Source organism: Camelus bactrianus, chromosome 8 (assembly GCF_048773025.1).
Source record: "Camelus bactrianus isolate YW-2024 breed Bactrian camel chromosome 8, ASM4877302v1, whole genome shotgun sequence".
Taxonomy (NCBI): Eukaryota; Metazoa; Chordata; class Mammalia; order Artiodactyla; family Camelidae; genus Camelus; species Camelus bactrianus.
In genome coordinates this window covers 82,020,131-82,045,144 of record NC_133546.1, presented here as the reverse complement: position 1 = coordinate 82,045,144, position 25,014 = coordinate 82,020,131, and positions in this window count along the sequence as shown.

Below are 25,014 nucleotides of genomic sequence, written 5' to 3'. Positions count from 1 at the left end.
AAGTAGATTTAGTATGTTTCAAAAACTAACTTCATTTTCATATAAATCCCAATATATGTAAATCAATTGTATTACACTATTGAAAGTCTGCAACTGAGGTATCAACACAATGACAAAAATGGAGTCTTCAGACAAACACATAACATCATGACTGTATAGGAAAAAGAGATAAACAAGATTCCCATTTCGGCGAGTTATATATGGAAAGTGTTGATTTATTGATGCCCAGGTGGCAGTGTACCAGTGCATCATACGCTAACTCGCTTCCAATTACTCAGAATTTTAAACATGCACTCAACAAGCCCTTGGATCAGGAGACTTGCCAAAGAGTGGTCCCTTAATTCCAAAGAGAGTATGATGCCACAATAAAGGTGGATGGAGGAGAAGCAAAGTAGAGAATGGAAATCAGTGCAGTACCTGACCTCTGGTAATGGAGCAGCAAAGGTGAAACTCTGCTTCAATTGGAAGCACATTCTTAAGTGGAGCAGACACATAGGATTCAATGCGAAGCGCTGAGTGTTAGAAGAGTGCACAGCAGATGCTAAGCAGACAGAACTGAAATAAATCAGCACAAATTGTCCCCACAATTGATTCTGAGGCCAAGAAACTAGCAGCCAAATTTGAGCTAGCAGTGGATGCGTAAAATCAGTATAGGACTATGGATGATGTCACACGCTTTGTCTCAGTGATCTGGAGTGTGTTGTGGATTGTGGTTGGCCCTACCAAGAGAGAAATCTGGCCTTTAACCTCCAAAGAGAAAGCAAACACTCCGGTGTGCAAAGTTGAATTTATCGAAATATACCATGGCCACATTCTCTGCACCATCAGGCCCAGGGAACAATTTGGCATTTTGCCAATAGAGCACGTGGGGGCTCAATCAGAGAAATCATGCATCTGGTCTGCGGAATCCAGGTGGCCTTTTGATTTAAACCAGTTTCCAAGTCATTGGATCGGCTAAACTCTTAGCCTGGACTGTGATTAGGGTTTGGTATGAGGCAGAGGATGCGGGACAGCTGAGTTTCCTATAATGGTCCCAAGCCACAAGATGAGAGATCAAAGAGCATTTGTCTGGTCCACAGCGTGAGAAGAAGAAGTTTATCCTTCACCATTATCTCCCAAATGCAGATGCTATATTTTGGATGGCCTTGATATTGCACAGACCCGAGGACACCAAGGCGGGGTGAGCAATAATGGCAGCAGGCCCTGATGCATGACATCCATAGATATGTTTCCACAGGTTTTTCTGTTGAAAGAGAAGCTCTGGGAAGTACTGGTAAGATTGGAACATTCTTATGGAAGTAGAAAGGACAAGCGCACTGTCAATGTGCTCTTTAGAAAACACTTCAAAATGACATACAACAGCCTGCAAAGCTGAAAATATATACATGCTCCGTTTCCACAAGGGGAAGGGACCTGTGAACTTTCAGAAATTTGACGTAAGCATAATAAAAATGACATTGTTCTATACGATGAGAGTATGGTGCGTTCATCACATCAAAGGCAACACCAGCAGTTAGAGTTATACAAGACAACACACAGAAGAAATGACATGGAATCAATGTGCAGGAAAATTTGTCCTCACAGAAATATCATGGAATGGCCTTCACCCAAGAGACTAAAATTTTCACTTTACAAAACCCTACAATTCTACATTTGATACCTGATATTTCTAGACAAGTAGAGATAAAGAAGTATAGTACAAGAAACAGGAAGTAATATTTTCTATTTCAAAGAGATTGAAAGTCCAAAATAAAGCTTTCAAACACCTAGAATATGAAACATTTTCAGAGCATGTATTGAAACCCGAGGTGAGAGTAACACTGGAGTAAAAGTGTCTCAGAATAACAAAAGGCACAATACCAGAAATGGGGAAGAGAATCATTCAGACGAGCCAAATAAATTCAGAATACTGAATGTATGACATAATAGCAGGGCCAAATTCAGTCCTAAGCAGACTTGATAATGCAGAGAGACTCGTGAATGTCCGTGAACACAAGGGAAAAGAAATCCCTGTATCAGAAGATGGCATAGAAAAGCAAGTGTAAACAAATGCAAATATTGCTGTTGAATCCTTGGGTAAGACAAAGCATGAAAGACTAGGATTCATAAGAGCCCCATAGGGAAAAGCTAGATATAAAAATCAAACTCTGAATAGGTATTTGGTGAAAAAGCAGACTGAAACTTACTGAAAGCCAAGAAACAAACATCTATATGAAACCAGGAACAAACAGCATCCAAATAATGTGGAATCCCAATAGACCTACAAGCAGGTATATTTTCATTCAAATCATCAAAGATCATGATGAGCTCTTTGATATTCGATGTACCAAGAGGACAGCAACTCAGTCAAAACAGAACCCCCACATGTGTCTCAGCTGATATCTAGACAGAAATATCACAGTATAGGAATGAGTGCCAAGACATACACCAAATCATGAATGAGACAAAGCTGCATTTTACGGTAGCCTATGCCACAAGAGAGCCATTACCATTAACGACAGATTTTGGCAATTTCACAGATCGGCAAAGTGTAAAATAATTCAGCAGTTAAATACTTATCCTAAAAGAAAGATTGAGAATTCTACCCTGAATAGAAAAGTAGTCGCAACAGAAAATCCGGAAGTGTTTCAGCTGATAACTCGACACAAATATTGCAGGACAGGAAGGAGTGCCAGGATATAAACCAAAACTTGAATGAGAAAAAGCTTCAGTCTAGAGTAGCCTATGCCAGAATACGCCATATGTGATAACAGCAGATCTAGACAATTTTACAGACCGGCAAAACTGAATAAAATTCAGCACTTCAAAATTTATCTTTAGACAAAGACTGACAATACTACCCTGAAGAGAAAAATAGCAAAATGAAATTGAAATAAGAAAACATTCATTGGAAATGCAAGAAGAGCCATGAGTTGCAGAGAATTAACAAGTAGAAGTCAAGGAGGACATCAAATCCCTACAGATGGGAGACGGAAGCAGGAACACATAGGTGATTTTCAGCACTATACTAACTGAATCATCCTATATGGCTCTCTGTTTAATGCAAATGGATAGATGCATGGCCTAATGTGTTTGCAAAACAAACAACAAGCAAACAATCAAAATATCAAACAAACACAAAGAGTACTGTTGCCTGACATATATGCAAAGGAACCATGAGATTTCAAAAGAAAGTACTCAAAGGGGTGTGAAGTGTCATTCAGCACACACCAAACCAGTATCGCTGCTTGCGTGTACTCAACAAACTTGTATTCAGAAACCAGATGCGAGCAATAAGATTGAAAAATGTTCATTCATAAGAGCATATCGTGACTAAACCCAAATGCCTATGTTGTATAAAATCGATTCAAATTCCGTTATATAGATTGACTCTTCTTCCAACAGGAAGATTGAATGTGATATTCATCCCTAGTTAGAGAACTAATGGCATACAACTCTAACAAAGACAAGTAGTTCTACAAAACACTACTAAGAGCAAAAGAGACAGACAGTAATGTGTACATTGGGATGGGCTTCATTTCTAGGAATTTCAGCCCCCATGAAACAAATGGATCCATGTCTTGAGACTGTGGGTGTTTCAGCAGAAAAGCAACAGACTGATATGTATTCTGAGTGAATGGCTATTACACAACGATAAGATTCCTTTGGGTGGTCTTTGTGATTTGTTAAATTTTAGAAAGTTTAAAGCCCTTGGAAATATACACTTAACATGCACACACTTACCTCTCTTTGTAATGTGTCTTGAGAACTGAACTAATGGAAAGAGTGTTGGAAAAACAGGACCATGGGTTGCTAATGGAGAGAATTACTTTTAACTTAGGAATCTCTCGTCTGATGCATTCACTCCCCCAACACTGAAAAGATGCTGCAACCTTTGTGGATGGCAGTTACCCGTTGGATTCCAGGTGGAACGTTGGTGTGTTCCACGAGGCTTGTTGTGGCTTCCAGATCCAAGGTAACTTATCAGAGCTCTGTGGGTGGATCAGAGTCATGTAGGGGCTGACACCCTCTGTGGAGCTTGGCTTAGGTCTATTATATGGGGAGCTGTTTCTGTACGTGATACTGCTGCTGCCCAATCACCTGAGATCACGGGTCAGTTTCTAGAAACTGAAAAGTCAGACAGTGGAAGATCTGCCCGTCATCAGCATACTGGTGAGTCTCTGAGGTACTTTCAGACTTGCCCAGTACTGTAGAAGTCGACTTTATGGGAGACACGAAGAGAAGCATGCAGAAAATCTGGCTGCACAGATTGAGGAGAGATGTGAACACATTGATGACAGTTGTTCTGCTACAATGGAGAATAATGGCATGGAGACTTCTTTCCAGAACACCACACTCCAAAGAAATTCATGAGACATGTTGAGCCTGGCTGATACTAGCAGAAAGCTGTGGAGGGTCAACGTGAACTTGAAGAAGGTACTCTATTCTCTGCTCCAAGGAGAGGTCCAATATTCCTGACGTCTAAAATAGAAGAGATGGCAGACTTGACAAAAAAGCTCATGTTCTTGAAAGAGGCCGTGAGAATCCACACGTCCCAAGGAGCATTTAAAATTTCAAACAGACCACAGAGCACGAAGTCCTGGTAAGTTTTACGTGGGTTTGGTCATACATATCAAGCAGTTGCCCTTCCCTCCCATTCACTCACTCATCCATTCCAGAGGATCAGCACTTGAGCTGCAATGAAGCCAATAGAGAAGAGCTAGCCCCTCCTAGAACCAGTTTTCCTACAACTTCACACTCTGCGCACAACACTGAATTCCTCAAAGTTCAAATAGTCTCGGGTATCATAGATAGAAATTAAATAATTAGCTCACACAAAGAAATGATGATGTTCCAATAGTTTCAGCAAATTCTGGGGTTAAGTCTTCTTTGGGGTGAATGGAGTGTGGTAAGTGAGGGGATTCTTTGACTGAACTTGAATATATATTAGTCCTTTGTTTTTCTAGACAGTATAGCTTACTATTATAAATCAGTTATTGAAGTGGACTGTAAAAGTCGCCATAGACATGTAAGGAAATATTATTATGTGGACCGTCTTTTCCCTTCATTCAAGACCGGGTGCAGTATATCATGTGGGTGCAGACTTGGTTGTGTTAAGATGCTTTACCCAACATGTTCGGACTTTTAAGCATTCTCATGGTTGATAGAAGAGCACCTGGTTCTCAATAGACTAGCAAAGCTGCAGCAGGTTTCTAATTACTCTAATGCCCCTAGTTCCTTTTTGAACCAAACCTACATATTAAAATCTTGTTTCAGATACCTTGTGTTTTCCTGGAGAGAAATCTTACTGCTTGAAATGACAACATTGGCCAGTATGTGTCTTTGGGTGGATAAGGCACCACATTCACAAGGGAAACCAAGTGTGGGGGTAATTTCATGCTTACAATAATTATTTCATGGTTCCTGTTGGTGTTGGAGGCATCAAAAGTAAAGAGTTTACCTGTCCCCTTCATCATTTTCGAGTGGTATTTTACATTTTATCTGTGTAGATTTTCCTTAGAGCTGACAAATTGGTACCTGAATTTGACAAGTTTGATTGTAAGTATAATTAGTATGTTTCAAAAACTAACTTCATTTTCATATAAATCCAAAAATATGTAAATCAATTGTATTAAACTTTTGAAAGGCTGCAACTGAGGTATCAACACAATGACAAAAATGGATTCTTCGGAAAAACACTAACATCATGACTGTATAGAAATAAGAGATATACAAGAATCCCATTTCGATGAGATATATATGCAAAGTGTTGATTTATTGATGCCCTGGTGGCAGTGTACCAGTGCATCATACGCTAACTCGCACCAAATTACACAGAAATTTAAACATCCACTCACCAATCCCTTGGTTCAGGAGACTTGCCGAAGAGTGCTCCCTTACTTGCAAAGACATTATGATGCCTCAGAAAACGTGGATGGAGGAGAAGCAAAGTAGAGAATGGAAATTAATGCAGTACCTGACCTCTGGTAATGGAGCAGCAAAGGTGAAACTCTGTTTCAGTTGTTTGCACACTTTTAAGCGGACCAGACACATGGGATTCAAAGCGAAGCGCTGAGTGTTAGAAGAGTGCACAGCAGATTCTAAGCTGACCCAACTGAAATAAATCAGCACAAATTGTCCCCACAATTGATTCTGAGGCCAAGAAACTATCAGCCAGATTTGAGCTAGCAGTGCCTGCGTAAAATGAGTTATAGGATTATGGATGATGTCACATGCTTTGTATCAGGTATCTGGTGTGTGTTGTGGATTGTGGTTGGCCCTACCAAGAGAGAAAATTATCCTTGAACCCCAATGAGAAAGCAAACACTCCAGTGTGCAAAGTTGACTTTATCGAAATTTCTCATGGCCACATGCACTGCATCTGCAGGCAAAGGGACCAATTTGGCATTTTGCCAATAGAGAATGTGGGGGCACAATCAGAGAAATCATGCATCTTGTCTGCGGATTCCAGGGGGCCTTGTGTTTGAAATCAGTTTCCAAAGCCTTTGGATCAGCTAAACTCTAGCCTGGACTGGGATTAGGGTTTGGTATGAGGCTGAGGATGCGGGACAGCTGGGTTTCCTTTCGTGGTTGCAAGCCACAAGATGAGAGAACAAAGAGCATTTGTCAAGGTCTGCAGCGTGAGAAGAAGAAGCATTTCCTTCACCATTATCTCCCAAATGCAGATGCTACATTTTGGATGGCCTTGACATTGAACAGACCCGAGGACACCAAGGCGGGGTGAGCAATAATGGCAGCAGGCCCTGATGCATGACATGCATAGTTATGTTTCCACAGGTTTTTCTGTTGACAGAGAAGCTCTGGGAAGAACTGTTAAGATTGGAACTTTCTTATGGAAGTAGAAAAGACAAGCGCAATGTCAATGTGCTCTTTAGAAAACACTTCAAAATGACATACAACAGCCTGCAAAACTGAAAATATATATATGCTCCGTTTCCACAAGGGGAAGGGTCCTCTGAACTTTCAGAAATGTGACATAAGCATAATAAAAATGAGATTGTTCTATACGATGAGACTATGGTGCGTTCATCACATCAAATGCAACACCAGCAGTTAGAGATATACAAGACAACACACACAGGAAAACGACATGGAATCAATGTGCATGAAAATTTGTCCTCATAGAAATATCATGAAATTGCCTACACCTAAGTGACTAAAATTTTCACTTTACAAAACCCTACAATTCTAAATTAGCTACCTGAGAGTACTAGAGAAGTAGAGATAAAGACATATAGTACAAGATACAGGAAGTACCATTTTCTGTTTCAAAGAGATTGAAGGTCCAAAAAAAGCTTTCAAATACCTAGATTATGAAACATTATCAGATCATGTATTGAAAACCTAGGTGAGAGAAACACTGAAATAAAACCGTGTCTCAGAATCACAAAAGGCATAATACCAGAATTGTGGAAGAGAATCATTGAGACGAGCCAAATAAAATCAGAATACTCAATGTATGAGATAATAGCAGGGCCAAATTCAGTCCTAAGCAGACTAGATAATGCAGAGGGACTCGTGAATATCCGTGAACACAAGGGAAAAGAAATCCCTGTATCAGAAAATGGCATAGAAAAGCAAGTGTAAACCAATGCAAATATTGCTGTTGAATCCTTGGGTAAGACAAAGCATGAAAGACTAGGATTCATAAGAGCCCCATAGGGAAAAGCTAGATATAAAAATCAAACTCTGAATAGGTATTTGGTGAAAAAGCAGACTGAAATTTACTGAAAGCCAAGAAACAATCATCTATATGATACCAGGAGCAAACAGCATCCAAATTATGTGGAATCCCAATAGACTTACAAGCAGCTATATTTTCATTCAAATCATCAATATCATGATAAGCTCTGTGATTTTCAATGCACCTAGAGGAAAGCAACGCAGTCACAACAGAACCCCCACAGGCGTTTCAGCTAATACTTAGACAGAAATATCACAGTACAGGAATGAGTGCCAAGACATACACCAAATCATGAATGAGACAAAGCTGCATTATACGGTAGCCTATGCCATAAGACAGCCATTACCATTAACGACAGATTTTGGCAATTTCACAGATCGGCAAAGTGTAAAATTATTCAGCAGTTAAATACTTATCCTAAAAGAAAGATTGAGAATTCTACCCTGAATAGAAAAGTAGTCACAACAGAATCTCTGGAAGTGTTTCAGCTGATAAGTCGACACATATATTGCAGTATAGGAAGGAGTGCCAGACATACACTGAAACCTGAATGAGAAAAAGCTGCAATCTAGAGTAGCCTATGCAACAAGAACGCCATATCTGATAACAGCAGATCTAGAAAATTTCACAGAGCGGCAAAACTGAATAGAATTCAGCAGTTTAAAACTTATCCTTAGACAAAGATTGACAATTCTTCCCAGAAGAGAAAAGTAGTAAGATGAAATGGAAATAAGAAAACCATCATTAGAAATGCAAGAAGCACCATGAGATGCATAGAATTAACAAGAAGAAGGCAAGGAGGACATCAAAACCTACAAATGGGAGAGGGTAGCAGGAAAACATAGGTGATTTTCAGCAATATACTAACTGAATCATCATATATGGCTCTCTGTTTAATGCAAATGGAGAGATGCATGGCCTAATGTGTTTGCAAAACAAACAACAAACAAGCAATCAAAATATAAAACAAACAAACAACAAACACCAAAGAGTACTGTTGGCTGACATATAGGCAAAGGAAGCATGAGAATTCAAACGAAAATACTCAAAGGGCTGTCAAGTATCATTCAGCACGCTCCGAACCAGTATTGCTGCTTGCATGTAATCAACACACTTGTATTCAGAAATCAGATGCGAGCAAAATGATTGAAATATGTTCATTCATAAGAGCATATCGTGACCTAACCCAAATGCCTTTTTTTGTATAAATTCGATTCATATTCCATTATATAGTTTGACTCTTCTTCCAACAGGAAGATTGAATGTGATATTCATCCCTAGTTAGAGAATTAATGGCATACAACTCTAACAAAGACAAGTAGTTCTACAAAACAGTACTAAGTGTAAAAGAGACAGACTGTAAAGTGTACATTGGAATGGGCTTCATTTCTAGGAATTTCAGCCCCCATAAAACAAATGGATCCTTGTCTTGAGACTGTGGGTGTTTCAGCAGAAAAGCAACAGACCGATATGTATTCTGAGTGAATGGCTATTATACAAACATAAGATTCCTTTGGGTGGTCTTTGTGAATTGTTAACTTTTAGAAAGGTGAAAGTCGTTGGAAATATAAACTTAACATGCACACACTTCCCTCTCTGTGTAATGTGTATTGAGATCTGAACTAAAGGAAAGAGGGTCTGAAAAACAGGACCATTGAATGCTAATGGAGAGAATTACTTTTTACTTAGGAAACTCTCGTCTGATGCATTCCCTCCCCCATCACTGAAAAAATGCTGCAATCTTTGTGGATGGCAGTTACCGGTTGGAATCCAGGTGGAACTTTTGTTTGTTCCACGAGGCTTGTTGTGGCTGCTGGATCCACATATCTTTTAGCATGTTTAGTGTTGCTAAAGTCTTTTAGTTTTTGCTTCTCTGTGAAATTCTTTATCTCTCCTTCTATTCTAAAGGGTAGCCTTGCTGGAGAAAGTATCCTAGGCTGCTTTTTTTTTTTTTTTCATTCTGGACTTTGAATATATCTATTCACTCCATTCTGGCCGGTTGTGTTTCTGTAGAGAAATCAGCTGAGAGTCTTCTCTTGTAACTCACTCTTTTTTTTTCTCTTGCTGCCTTTAGGCTCATTTCTTTATCTTTCAGTCTGCCCATCTTGATTATGATATGTCTTGGTGTGGGTCTCTTTGGGCTCTTCCTGTTTGGGAACCTCTGAGTCTCCTGTATTTGGGTGTCTGATTCCTTCTTTAGATTTGGGAATTTTTCAGTCATGATTTCTTTAAATACCTTTTCCATCCCCTTTGTTTTTTCTTCCCCTTACGGAATCCATATTATGCATAGATTGGCATGCTTTATATTATCCCATAAGTTCCTTATATTGTTTTCATTGTTTTTATTTGTTTATCTCTCATCTGTTCTGATTGGGTGCTTTCTGTTGTCCTGTCTTCTAGGTCACTTATTCGTTCCTCTGCATTATCTAGCCTGCTTTGTATAGGCTTTAGGTGAGATCTCATTTCAGCCAATGAATTTACCAATTCTACTTGGCTCTTCTTTATAGCTTCTATTTTGTTTTTGGCATATTTTATGTCTCTAAACACTATCTCTTTTAGTTCCTTCAGTAATTTGATACTTCTTTTTTTGAAATCTTGATCTAGTAGGAAATCAATGCCTATTTTATTGACCATTATTTCAGGGGATTTCTCTTGCTCTTTTAATTGGGAGTGCTTCCTCTGCTTCTTCATGCTGCTCATATCTCTCTGTCACTGTGGTTTAAGGAGTATCAGTTATCTATTGTGGCCCTTAAAGGATGTTTATTTATTTATCTATCTAAAGCCTATGTGGGAATAAAACTTAAAAACGAGAGAGAGAGAGAGAATTTTAAAAGAATGGAGGAAAAGAAGGTTTGAAAACAGTGTATAATCAATAATAGAAGAGCAAGTTGAAGCAGAATAGGAATCGAGTTGAGATGTCTTTTATAAATGTTAATAAAAGAAGAAAAAATCAAAACACATTATTTGAAACCTGTGAATAATCAATAACAGATCAAAACCAAGAGAATTAAAAATGAAATGAGAACTGTATACATATAGAAATGTTTAAAAAGTAAAGGTTAAAAAGGTAATAGAAAATAAAACAGATATAAAAAGATTTAAAAAACAAAGATGTGTTCTCCTAGAGACTGTGTGCTCTTAATGGTTTTATTGAGAGGTCTTTGTGTCTTTGCCCTGTTTCACGAACTCAGCTTGCTCTGTTGATACCCTCGTCTGTGCTGCTCACAGTGTCTGTCGGCAAGAAGATCGCACCCCTCCAGCACTGGATCAGATGCTGCTCTCCTTCGCGGTGGGCGGGTGGGTCACTCACCCTCCAGATGCCGCAGTCAGTGCTGTGCCAGTTGCTCCATAGGTGGGCTCAGCTTCAAGAATAACAACTTTATGGAGATATAATTCACATGCCATAAAATGCAGCCTTTGAAAGTGTGCATTAGGGTTTTAAGTACATTTCAGGTTTGTGTAGCCATCACCCCCAAAAGGAAGCAGTACCCTTTAGTAAGTCACTTCCTAACCTTCCTTTCTCTTAGCCCCCAGCAGCCACCACTCTACTTTCTGCCTCTATGGATTTGCCTGTTCTGGGCATTTCATATAAGTAGAACCATACAGTATGCTGCCTTTTTTGATTGTTGTCTTTCATTTAGTGTGACGTTGTCAAGGCTCATCCATGGTGTAGCATATATCAGTACCCAAATTCCTTTTTGTGTTCAAATAATATGCCATTTTTATAAATACAACACATTGCTTATCCATCCATCTGTTGATGATGAATAATTCTGCTGTAAATGCTCATGGACAAGTTTTTGTGTGAACACATATTTTCAGTTCTCTTGAGGATATATCAAAAAATGGAATTGCTGGGATGTATTCTACTTTTAACATTTTGAGGAATTGCTAAAGTAGTTTTTAAAGTGACTGCACCATTTTTTATTTCCAGTAGTAACGTATGAGGAGTCCAGTTTCTCCACATCCTCATCAACACTTTTTATTACCGGGTTTATACATACATATTTATATATCATATATCATATATATTTGTCACCCTAGTTGGTATGAAGTGGCATGGCATTGTGCTTTTGATTTCTGTTTCCCTAATGCCTACTGATGTTGAACATCTTTTTATGTGCTTATTTCCCATTCGATTGTCTTCTTTGGAGAAACATCTATTCAAATTCTTTGCCCATTTTAATTGTATTTGTCTTTGTATTATCACGTTTTAAGTCTTCTTTGTCTATTCTGGATAAATGTCCCTTATCATATTGGAAATATTTTCACCCATTCTGTGGATTGTCTTCTTACTTTCTTGATGAAGTCCTTTGAAGCACAGAAGTTTTTAACTTTACAGAAGTCCAGTTTACTTGATTTTTTTTCTTTTGTTTTTTGTGCTTTTGGTGTCATATCTTAGAAGTATTTGTAATCCAATGTCCTGAAGATTTTCTCATTGTTCATTTTGTAAAAGTTTTATAGTATCATTTCTGTGATTTATTTTGAGTTAATTTTCATAAATGGTGTTAAGATAAAAGTTCAGTTTTCTTTCTTTCCAGGTGTATGTTCAGGTGTCCCAGCATCATTTTTGTAAAGATTATTTTTCCCCATTGGATTGTCATGGCACCTTTGTCAAAAATTAACTGGCTACGTGTAAGAGTTTGTTTATGGACTCTCAGTTCTTTTCTCTCAATCTATTTGTCTATCCTTTATGCAAGTACCACACTGTATGGATTACAGTTTTGTTAGTGAGTTTTGAATGTGGAAAATTCAAAACTTTGTTCTTTTTCAAGATTGTTTTGACCATTCTGGGTATCTTGCATTTCCATATTAGTTTTAGGATCAGCTTGTTCATTTCTGCCAAAAAGCCAGAGTTGCATTGAATCTATAGGTCATTTTGAGGACAATTGCCATCCTAACAATAAGGCTTCTGATCCATGAACACAGAAGAGCTTTCCATTTATTTTAGGTCATTTTTAACTTCTATCAGTAGTATTTTACTTTTCAATATACAAGTTTCAGACATTTTTCTCAGTATTCCACATATTTTTCTTAATATTCCTAAGTATTTTATTCTTTTGGATGCTATTGTAAATGAAAATGTTTCCCTCATTTTATTTTTAGATTATTCACTGCTGTTGTATAGAAATATAATTATTTTTTTATATATTGATTTGTGTCTTACAATTTTGGTCAGACTGGGTTATTAATTCTAATAAGTTTTTTTTTTCTTTTCTCTCTCTCTCTTTTTCTTTGTGGATTCCTTGGGATTTCAATAGATAATATCATGTCATGTGGAATCGAAATTGTTTTATTTCTTTCTTTCTAACCTAGAGGCTTTATTTTCTTTGTCTGGTTGCTTTGACTAGAACCTCTAGTACAATGTTGATTTTGGGAGGAAATAATTCAGTCTTTCACCATTATGTATGATCTTTGCTCCAGGTTTTTCATAGATGTTGTCTGTCAATTTGAGGAAGTTCTCTTCTATTCCTAGTTTTTATCCATTATTCTATTAATATGGCATATTACATGAATTGACTTTTGTATGTTGAAGTGCCTTTGCATACCTCGATACATCCCACTTAATTGTGGCCTATTTTATATGTTACTGGATTGGATTTGCTTGTATTCTGTTGAGGATTTTTGCCTTTATATTCATAAGAGACAGTCTTTAGTTTTCTTCTGATGCCTTTGTCTGGTTTTGGTATCAGTGTGATACTAGTCTCATTGAATGAATTTGGAAGTGTGCCCACCTCTTTTTTTTAGACAAGTTTGTGAAGCATTGTTTATTTTTGTTTGTTGTTGTTTGTTTGTTTGTTTGTTTTTTCTTTAAGTAGTTGATGTAATTCACCAGCAAAGCCATAGGGGCCTAGCATTTCCTCGTGGGAAAGTTTTGGATTACTATTTCAGTCACTAATTATTGTAGGAATATTTGAGTTTTCTATTTCTCATTGAATTAGCTTCAGTCATTTATGTCCCTCTAGGAATTTATCCATTTCATCTAGATTATCTCATTTATTGGCTATATAATTATTCATGGTATTCCCTTATATTCCTTGTTATTTTTGTAAGGGCAGTAGTGACATCCTTCCTTTCATTTCTTTTTAGTAATTTGAATCTCCTCTCTTTTTTTCTTCAGTACTAGTTAAACTTTGTCAATTTTGTTGATCTTTTCAAAGAACCAACTTTTCTTCTTGTTGGTTATTCTCTGTTGTTCATCAATTCTCTATTCCATTTATTTCTGCCTTTAGGATTTTGATTAGAAAGTTTAATTCATTTACATTAATGTAATTTCTTATCAGGTTGAAATTACCTCTGCTATCTGCTTTCTATATGTCTTTTTCTCCCCATTCCTCTATTACTACACATTTTTGGTACAAAGTAGGCAATTTCCAGTGTGCCATTTTAATTTGTTGTTTTAACTTTTTCTTCTCTTCTCCTCCTCCTACTCCTCCTCCTTCTCCTCCATTGCCCTGGAGATTATAATTAACATCTTGTTTTAAAGCAATCTAGTTCACATGAATGCCAACTTAAATTCAATAGTACACAAAAACTTGGCTTTGGTATCAATCTTTTCCCTCCCCCTCCTCATGCTGTCACTGTCATACAAATTACACCTTTATGCATTTTTAAGCACATTTATACAGTTTCATAAGTATTGTTTTATGCAGTTGTCTTTTAAATCAAATAGAAGAAAACACTTACATGTAATACTATATTTATACTGTGTTTTGTTTTTTTTTTTTACTCATGTAGTTGCCTCTACTAGTGCTCTTTATTTTTCAGGTGAATATCCTTTCATTTACACCTGCTGGACTATCCTTAGTATTTCTTGTAGGGCAGGCCTGCTAACAATGAATTCTTTCAGATTTTGTTTTTGTAGGAGGGTCTTAATTTCTCCTTTAATTTTTTTGAAGAATCACTTTGCTGGCTATAAAATATTTGGTGACAGTCTTTTCCTTTTATCACTTTGACAATACCATCCCACTGCCTTCTGGTCTCCATGGTTTTTGATGAGAAATCAACTGTCTTACTGAGGAGCCTTTGTATATGTTGAGCCACTTTTCACTTTCTGCTGTCAAGTTTCTTTGTTCTTGTCTTTTGACATACTGAGTCTGATGTGCCTATTTTAGATGTCTCTATGTTTATACCACGTGAAGTTTGTTGAGCTGCTGGGATGTACAAATTAATGTTTTCATCAAATTTGGGAAGTTTACAGCCATTATTTCTTTATATAATCTTTCTAACCCTTTTTTTTTCTCCTTCCTTCTGGCGCCCCCATTATATGTTTATTGGTATTGTTGATGGTGTCCCACCTATCTCTGATACAGTGTTCTTTTTTTTTTTTTCATTCCTTTTTCTTTCTGTTCCACAGACTGGATAATCTCAGTATTTTTAAGTTAACTGACTTTTTCTTCAACAAGTTCATATCTACAGAGGAATCTTTTATTGAATTTTTCATTTTAGTCATTATATTTGTATCTCTAGAATTTCTAGTTGGTTTTTAATATAAATTTTTACCTATTGATATTCTCTGTACAATGAGATGTTCACATAATTTAATTCTTTAGGCATGATTTCTGTTAGCTCTTTGAATATATGTGTAATTGCTTATTTATGTCTTTGTCTATTAATTCCAGTGTCTGGGCTTCCTCAGGGAGTTTCTATTGACTACTTTTTCCCCTGTGTTATGGCTAAGTTTTTCTGTTTCTTTGTACATCTTGTAATTTCCTGTTGAAAACTGGACATTTAAAATATTACAATGTGCCAGATCTGATAGCCATATTTTCCTCATCTCCAGGGTTTATCGTTGCTTCCATTGTCATTGCTGCTGCAGCTATTTATTTAGTTAATTTCCTGAACAAATTCTGTAAAGTCTGTATTCTTTATCATGCATGGCCATGAGATCAGTGTGTGTGCAGAAAGCCTAGTTGTCATCACTGTAATAATGATTGGACAGTGATTTCTTTCAATGCCTGGAGCCAATAGTTTGAGCTGTTGCCAGGTGGCTGTGTGTCTGCGTGCTGAGGGATGCCCTCAGCACCAGCAGGCAGTCTGCAGCTCTTCCATAGCCTTTAGTTCTTGCTTATGCAGAACCTCAATTTCAGCCAGAGTTGAAGGCTTAAGATTTTCTCAGATCTTTCCTTGCCAAGTGCCACACATGTGTACGGCCTTCTACAATTCTCAGATTTTTTTTGGAGATTTTTAACAGTACCTCCACCCCCAGAAAGTCTCATTATTCAATTTTGCCTTCTAAGTTTCCTAGTCAGCATCTAGTTAGCCTCTACTGGTACCACTGCCTCAGGCAGTTGTAATGTTAAATACTCACTGCTGATTGTTTTCCACACACACTCTGGGGACAGGCTGTTTGCACAGCATGAGTTTGAGATAGGTCAAATAGTGACAGCTCTCTGGGGACGGATTTTTTGGGTAACTTCAAATCACTTCTGCCCCTACCTTGATTGTGAGACTGTTGCTTTTAAAGGCCACCATTTAGGTGAGGATACGGGGATGGGGGTAGATCAAGTTACAATGCCACAAAACTCACTATCTTTATGGAGATTTAGCTGGTATTTTTCCCTCAAATAAACACTCCCTGGACTGCTGGAAGCCTTTGTTTAATTTCCAGAGTTCTGCAGAGGTTAATTTTGACAAATTTTGCCATTGTCATTGCTTCATAGAGGAGTAAGTTTTCCAAGATATTTACTCAGATATTCTAGAAGTGTATCCCATGTGCATTTGTTTTTAACTGAATTACTTGCAAGACTAACTAATTCTACAGCTCCAGCCCCATTCACATAAGAGTCCTTCTGCATGGCTTCTCGTTCATGGAGCAGTGTGCAATCTGTTGTCAGTTTTTTGTTTTTCTTATTAAAGTGTAGAGTTTTTAAAAATATGCTCATGAATAGCCCTTTGTCATTTTTACACGATAAAAAACTTCCACTAGTCTGTGGCTATTTTCTTCCGTCTCTTTTCGTTGCTTTAATGAAGTTCTCACTTTTATGGGTTTTCAGTGTAGCAATATGTGGATGCAGATCACACGGGTGAGACATTTAACTACTGTCTAAACCTCAGTCTTTGCTCTGATTCACTGTCTAGAACATCTGAACACATCTACTAAACCCCTTACACCAATGGATGCTGAGAACCCTAATTAAAAAAAATGCTTTTTAACTAAAGCAAAAAATATTATCTTTGACACTAGAAAAGACAAATCTCAAGTTTCCTAGCTGATCTTGCTTTCTGTGATCATTAGCTACATCATGTTTATAGAGCCGACAGTCATATTGAGCTACTGATTTATTTCATTGGATTTTAGAATGCAGAACACATTTCAGGCCCACTTATAGCACCATATGTGTATCTTTAAGGATATGTACATATGATGATGTCTTTATTTTACGTACCTTATTTTATTTTAAGAACCTACTGCTGTGAACCTCATTAAAGAATCGTTGGAACTGCAGAACTGAAATTTTTCATATCACTATCATCCCGTAGCATCTCTTTTGCAATTAGATGTTGTGTGGCAGAGTATTTTTCTGCTCCTGAGAAATGATCAATTTTGAAGGGGGAAAAAATAACCCTCCTCTAATAATTATCGTCTGAATCACACACTTATCTGAAGAATGGACACCATTTTAGTCCACACCTATCCATCTTCTCATACTGACTCAGATTCCTCAACACAGACAATCCACCACTGAAGTCAGGGCCCTCAGCACACCTTCTATCCCCTCCCCATTCCTTGTTCTTTCTGACCTAATTTTGTCCAACATGTCCTGCCAGTCCCTTTGCAGCCTGACTGCAGTTTTTAATTTTTACCTTTGAGTTTCAGGCTGCGCCTAGTGACTTCCAGAGAAACACCAAACACCTGGCTCATCAGGAGTGGCGGGGAGGATTTCAGGAAGCTGTTACCCTAACTCACTTGCAGATCAGTGTGTGGCTGTTGTGACCATTGCTTCTATATCTCTGACATGCTGGCTGCAGCCACCCCAGCAAAATAATGTAGCTCCTTCAACCACCTCTGCCTCTATTCATCTGGGTTTCTGCTTTTAGTGACACTCAGATGCTGCTGATGGGCATTATATATATATATATATATTTTTTTAATTGAAGTATAGTCAGTTACAATGTGTCAATTTCTAATATACAACACAATGTTCCAGTCATTCATATACACATATATATATATGAATTCCTTTTCATATTCTTTTTCATTAAAGTTATTACAAGATATTAAATATAGTTCCTTGTGCTATACAGAAGAAATTTAGTTTTTTTAGCTATTTATATATATAGTAGTTAATATTTTCAAATCTCAATCTCTGATGGGCATTTTTAAAGCCACATCTGGAACCCTTGCTGCAGAAGAGTCTGAGAAATATATTTTCAACCTCATAGCCTTTTGGTTAAGAAGTTGGAATAAAGACTGAGCTGGCTTACCTAACTTGTCTGCCTTTGTGAGTAAAGAGGTCTGGAGTTTCAAGGCCCAATTAAATATCCCAGCCCTTCAGTAGCAAACTCTTAAAGCAACCAAAATGCTCCCATCTACCAGAGCATGACTTGCCCTTAGACACTGCTGAACATAACCACCAATGCTGTCTAAGGCATCGTCTTCACCTGGTGCACACTTTCTTTAGATGTCTAACATCCTGATTAACAGGACAAGCTGGTTTGGATTCCCAAGGTCACAGGCAGCCTTCTGCCTGACTTTGGTGTATATATGTTCATTGAAGAGTCCTCTCTCACATCAGCTAGAGCTGCCTGGTGTGTGGTTTGCTGGAGAATGTGGGTGCAGTGCTCCCCACCAGAGTCCTACCAGTTGTTTTACTGCAGGAAGAGAGAGAGCAAAAGAGACAGAACAGGAATTTCTTGTCCATCCTCAATCACAGTCACCCCCACCCAGGGCTCTTGCTCTGGGACACAAAGAAGTACAGGTCAGCAGTGATGTGGTACCAGTGTACTCCAAAACATGGTGTGGCTGTACTGGGCTGTCTTTGTCTTTCATGGACCCTGCAAAGTTCTCGTCTTTGTGAAGTGGGGAACTAAGGAACTCCCACCCATGCCTGTAACTCCCAGGGTTTGCACCCTTACGGGTTTCGAGGATTTGCTGGCAACTCATTCTATTTCACCAGGTCATTTCTCGGTTACAAGGCAGTCCTTTGACTTCCTTATCAGAAGTGCTCCTTAAGTTCGGGATTTAGTGAAAGATACCATTTTACCCTGTAAGTTCATGTTCAGGGAGGAGGAGGAAGACAGCACAGATCAGAATAGCTGTTTTGCTTTTTTTTTGTTGTTGTTTTCATAAGCCGTCTCCTGTTGTCGAATAGACACTGAGCAAATGAATGACTGTTACACTCCCATTTGAAGGATGAGGAAAATGACATTCATGGAGAGGAGGCAAATTTCCTGAGGTTCCAAAGACAAAAAAGGGATGAGCACAGAATAAGATCCCTGCAAATTTCTTGGCTGTCATCAGCCTTTAGGTCAGTGACAGAGTGCTGTGTGTAGTAGTAAATTCGTAGCATGCTTTTAGAAGGGTGCAGATGTTCTTGTTTTTGCTGATACAATCACACTGTTTGTCTGGGAATCTGAAAAAGGGAAATGGGTTAGAAAATTTTGGTTTCTCATCCTTGGTCCTTCCTCACCCTTACAGATATGGACCCTTCCATCTGTAGCAGGAATAAGACAGCCCCATCCTTCCCGTCTCATGAGATCAGTACTCATTCATTTCATTCCTGCCCACCAGTAGGTGGTAAAGCACAGCATGATTTTCATGTCCTGCTTCACTGATTCTTGTGAAATTAGGTGTTTGAAGATAGAAACTCATGAAAGGAAGCTGCTTTTTTTTTAATATAAAGTGCAGTAATTTTCTTAGCAGAGAAGGAAATTGAGGATTTTCTTCATTGAAAATCAATAGAGATTTCAAGAGCATCTGTATTTCTGCTGTGTAGATGAGAATGACAAAATCTAGAGGGATTACAGAAACACAAGGAAGATACCAAAAGTGTCTTTAAAGAGCTTTTCTAAGACTGGGCTTGTAAAGAAACTGTTAGTTGACAGAGAACCTCTTCTCACCCATAGTCCCTCTCCTTAGGTTGGAAAGGGCCAGCGTTTCCCCTGTGTGCAGTCCTGGTGCTTCAAGTGATTTGTGGGGTAGGGCGGTGCACATGGTGCTTCCTTCAGTTTGTCCATCCTAAGTAACCCCTAGCAGTCAAGGGGCGAGTGTGTTGCAACCTCATGAACCAGCTGCCATGCTCTCTGGGGTGTGTGCTCATCTAAGCTCATCCCGGCTCAGGTGGTGGCAGAGTTGAGAGTGGTGGCAAGAGGTCAGCCATGAGTAGCCGGGAGCAACTGGAGTCAGCTGGAACCCAAGAGGCTAGGAGTTGCAGGTGGAATTCCCAGGACTTCCCACAGCTCATTCAAACAGTTAATACTTCTCCAGCACCTGTGATGTGCTGGTGCTTCCATTGTGAACAGAACCAAATCCCTGTCCTCATGAAGGTGACATTCTAGTGGACATGAGAATGATACATGCAGAAGCAGATCCAGGTCAGGACACATGAGTGCTGTCTATTTTGGAGTGCACAATGTGAGATCCTTTGGGAAGGAATGTATGATACAGGAAAATGGGGGGGAGAGGATGGCCGTATCCCAGGTCTTATTTGGATCCCTGGGATGCACCTTGCCAAGTGTGGGTCCTTGGTTTGCACAGGAACGAATTCAAGAGAGAGACACAGTTCAGTAAAAGTAGATTTATTCAGAGAGATATATACTCCATAGACAGACTGGGCTGTTTCAGAAGGCAAGAGAAAGGCCATGAAGCGTGGGAGTTGGGTGCTCCAGTTTAAAGTAAAAGTAGATACACACTCCACAGACAGAGTGTGGGCTGTCTCCCTCAGCAGAGAAAGCAGCCACGAGGTGTGGGGTTAGTTTTTATGCACTCAGTATCTTCATATGCTAATAAGTGGGAGGAATATTCCAACTGCTTTGGAGAAGGTGTTGGGATTCCCAGAAATTGGGCCACCACTCACCCTTTGACATTTTATGGTCAGCCTTGAACCTGTCCTGGCACCTGTGGGAGTGCCATTTAGCATCCTGCTGTATTTCGGTGAGTGTGTGTTGAAGCTCAAAATCTACTGGGAGTTCTTTTCCACCGTCTTGGTGCTAATGGCTGTGCCATTCTTTTAATGGCTCTGCCCAGCCCCCTTCCCTCCTGTCTCATGAAGGAGCTCTGGACTTAGTGCACAATTGCAGAGCAGGGGAAAGAGTGGAAAGAACTTCATAAGTGGAAGGTGAAGGCAGCATTGGAAGTAGAATTCTCAAGTCAATTATAAAGTAAGGGTCTTCTTTTTGCTGGGGGTACCTGGTGTCACATTAGGGAGATGTGAGCCTTGGGGACATCAGTGTGTCGGTGGCTCACTGTGTATACTGTGTTGCTTCTTAGGTGGCCCGAGGACAGTTGGCTTATAGGTGACCCATTCACTCAAGCAGGGGTCTCTTTGGGGATTTTCTGAATGTGAGGCTAACATGGGTCACATTGGGAGAAGGACCAGCCAGTCACAGCTTGTTCCACAGTCACCTAGTGCCCTCAAGGCTGTCATCACATGGATGCATCACCTCCCCCTGGATGGGGACAAGGGCACAAGTGGTGGGGCAGCTTCTCAGTGGTGGAGGCATTGCTCTCCAGACCCAACACTCAACAGCATGGACCCCTGGTTTTGGCCACAGTCTTGGCTAGATGAGGCTGTTGGGTAGCTGATCTCATGAGATGTGGGTGCCATGCTTCCATTCTCACCAAGAGCTCTACTTTTGAAGGTTCTGGTCAGAGAGCCACAAATACTCCCTAGCCCATAAACAAAGAACAGTCTCTTTCACTCAGGGAAGGGCACATAGAAGGAGAACAGATCATCCCAAGAGCAGGAGAGGCCAAATCAGTCCTGCCATCATGGGTCTGACAGACAAGCCAGCTCAGTTCCTCTTACTAGTTGTTTACTTGGAGGATCTCGGATATTTGGGTGACCTGCAGGTGTCAGGAAATAGTACACGAGGGCTTTGTAGATTTTCTGGTCCAGTGTTAACTCACCCCATTGTAGCTGTTGTGCAAGGAAACAAAACTTGGTGGACAACAGGCCATGGCCTCTGCTCTCTGGTGGAGCCAGGAGATTACAATGTTAAGTACAACTGTGGGGGCATCATTTCTATGTTGAGAGCCCAGATGGCCTTACATATCTCTCATGCTGGATGTCTAAGTTGCAGAGGGAAACTAGATTCCATCCAGCTCTCCAGCCAAAGAGGAGACCAGAATTGGCCTCCCCCACAAACTGTGAGCTCTTTGCCTCCACTGAGAGCAGCATCTATAGCAAAAAGCTGGGCTGCCACCTGCGTTTCCGTGTAAACATCCGAGTAGCCACAGCAATGGCCTCGTGAGAGTTGGTGTGCCCAAGGAAGTGCTGTGTGGGATGGAGGGAGGAGTGCCGAGATCAGACACCAAGCAGGCAGGCAGGCAGTGATGACATCTGTGCAGCGCAGGTGCCATGGAACTGAGCCAAAGGGAGGCGGGTTTTGGAGCAGGGAGCCTGGGCAGTGATGTGTTGTTCATAAGAAGATCCTGGGCTCTGGATCCAAGAAGTCATTGGCTTGATTCCTGACCCCAACCCTCATCTTGGGCAAGTGTTTGAAGCTTTCTGTGCCTCTGTTTCTTGGTGTCCCAAATGGGGACAATAGTAGCAATTACCTCTGAGAGTCAGGAGGGCATTTATAGATGTCATTTCATTACGCTCACAGCAGCCCACAAGCACGGTTCTAGGTCCCCCATTTTACACGTGGCAGATGGGTAGCTTTTTAATCAGTAATCACGCAGTTAAGAATGGTCAGAGCCGGCATTTGAATTTGATCCCTGTGTCCAGATTATTTCTATTCTCACTCAGTATTACTGGAAATCTAGTAAAGTCGGAACAAACACTGCTGGGAAGTGGGTGCTTGAAACATGTTTGTCGTCTTCGCCATTGGGAAGTGTTGAGTTCACGTTCCTCACAGCCCGTCTGAGGCTCCCTGTGTCTCTGGCCGCCCCTGGTGGGGTCTGCAGGGATCTGGGCAGCTTCTCCTTGATCTCTACCCCAAGGTTCTCTGCTCTCTACAGGTTGAGTCTCAACCCTGACTGCTCAGTAGAGCTAATGTCTAAAAACAAAAAAAGGTGGGGAGGGTACAGCTCAGTGGTAGAGCCCGTGCTTAGCATGCAAGAGGTCCTGGGTTCAATTCCCAGTACCTCCATTAAAATAAATAAAACTGACTACCTCCCAAAAAAGGAAAGATGTATTTAAAAAACAATAAACAGTACAAAGTCCGCACTCCAGGCTGGGGCACACTATTTTTTAAAGGCTCCCAGATGCTTCCCATGTGCAGGAGGGTGAGAGCTACCCCTCCACACCTCTTCTCTTGAGCTTGTCCACTCACACCCATTAGCCTCTTGAAACAGGAAAACTACTTGGCTCAGCCTAGGGCTTTCTCCTGATTTCTAGACTTTGATTTGCCTACTGGATATCTCTCCTGGAGCCCACAGGCACCCACCCAGAACTGAATCAGTTGTCTCCTCTCATGGCTTGCCCCTCTTCCTGCCCTTCTTATTTCAGGGAATGGCACTATAATTTAAGACACTGCCAAAGCCAGAAAGCTGCCCGGCATCTTTGACCTCTTCCTTCCCTTCCATCACACCTGTGGCCAATCCGTCCACCTGCTTAAATGTTTTCTTCTCTCTCCTCCTGGCGGGGCCTCAGCAGGCCTTCACATGAACCTGCCAATAGGTCTCCCTGCCTCTATCTTTTCTCTTTCTTGATCACTTTGCATGTCCCCTCTACTTTGGAGGCACAGAGAGTCCTTTGTGATGTGCACCTGTGATCTCTCCACCTGGTTGCCTCACCTGCTTCCCACACCCTGTGCTCACTTCTAGACTATTTGGAGTTCCTGGAAGGGACCTGGCTCTCTTTGGCCTCCCACCTTTGCATGTGCAGCTCCCCAGGGAGAAATTGCCTTAACATTATACCTTCACCTGATCACTTCTAGGGCATCTCAGAACTCACCACAGTGGTTCCCTCCTCTGGGAAAGCCTTGGCTACAGTTGTGGCTCTCTGCCCCGAGCACCCTCTGCTGACTGTTATCCAAGACCACTTAACACGCCTCCTCAGCCTTCATTTCTTGATGACTTCTGTGCACCTAGGAGCTCCCGGAAGCAGGGACTGTGTCTCTTTTCTCTTTATTCTCAGGGCATGGTAGAGACTCAGGTATAATGGTGGAGGGAACAGTGGTTATTCTGAAATTTCTCTGTAGTTGGGGCCTAGTGGTAACAGTCTGGCTGGAAGAAGGGCTTAGGTGATTTACCCTGAAGCCACATTTTCAATTAACATTTCATGTTGTTTTTGTCTACTATTTGAAGTGTTGAGTCTTAAAACAGAATGACGATTTCTAAAAATTACTTTATCGAAGATTGAGGAAAATGGCAGTTTTCCATATTTAAGAATATTATTTAAATTTTGTGTGACTGGGGTTGTGGAATAGAAATGCAGGGGCTACTAGAGCATTCTCATCCCCTTCCCTACCCTCAGGTCCTTCGGACAGAAGAGACAGAGGGATGTGAGGAGAAGACTTGGAGGGTGGACCATGCACTGCTTTTAAATTATGACAGTTTCTTGCGCTTTTTTTTTTAACATTCTTTTGTAATGGAGGTACTGGGGTTTGAACCCAGGACCTTGTACATGCTAAGCACGTGCTCTACCACTGAGCTATACCCACCCTTCCCCCCGATATTTGTGTTTTTAGTGGGCATAATGTGCTTGTAGCAGGTTCTTTAGCATCAGACACAGTCACCTGCCTCTGACCATCACATTAATACCTTTCCCCTGAGCTAGAGAGCTAGATATTCTGTTTTCACAAGTTCAATAAATTATCTACATTTTCCTTTTTCTTAAAAGAAAGGCATTAACTCATGTTTCTCTTTAGTATCACCTATAAATAAAATGTGATTTTATTAATCATTTACCAAAGTGTTAAGTGTAATAAATATTAAGTACAGATGTCTGAAGCATCAGTCTTCACTGAAGATCCACATTCTGCTGTTCTCTCTCTTTGTTAGTCACCATACTTCTGGAGTTCTGGAAGCGGCGCCAGGCAGAACTTGAGTACAAATGGGACAGGGTTGAGCAGGAAGAACAAGTCTGGTCAGAATAGGAGGTGTGGTGTCCCCACGTGGAGATAGATGAGATTACCCAGGAAAAGCAGGCTCTGATTAGATGCACTTTAGTCTGTTTACTTTTGGAGTTGTCCGCCTTGGCTGCATGATGGAATCACCA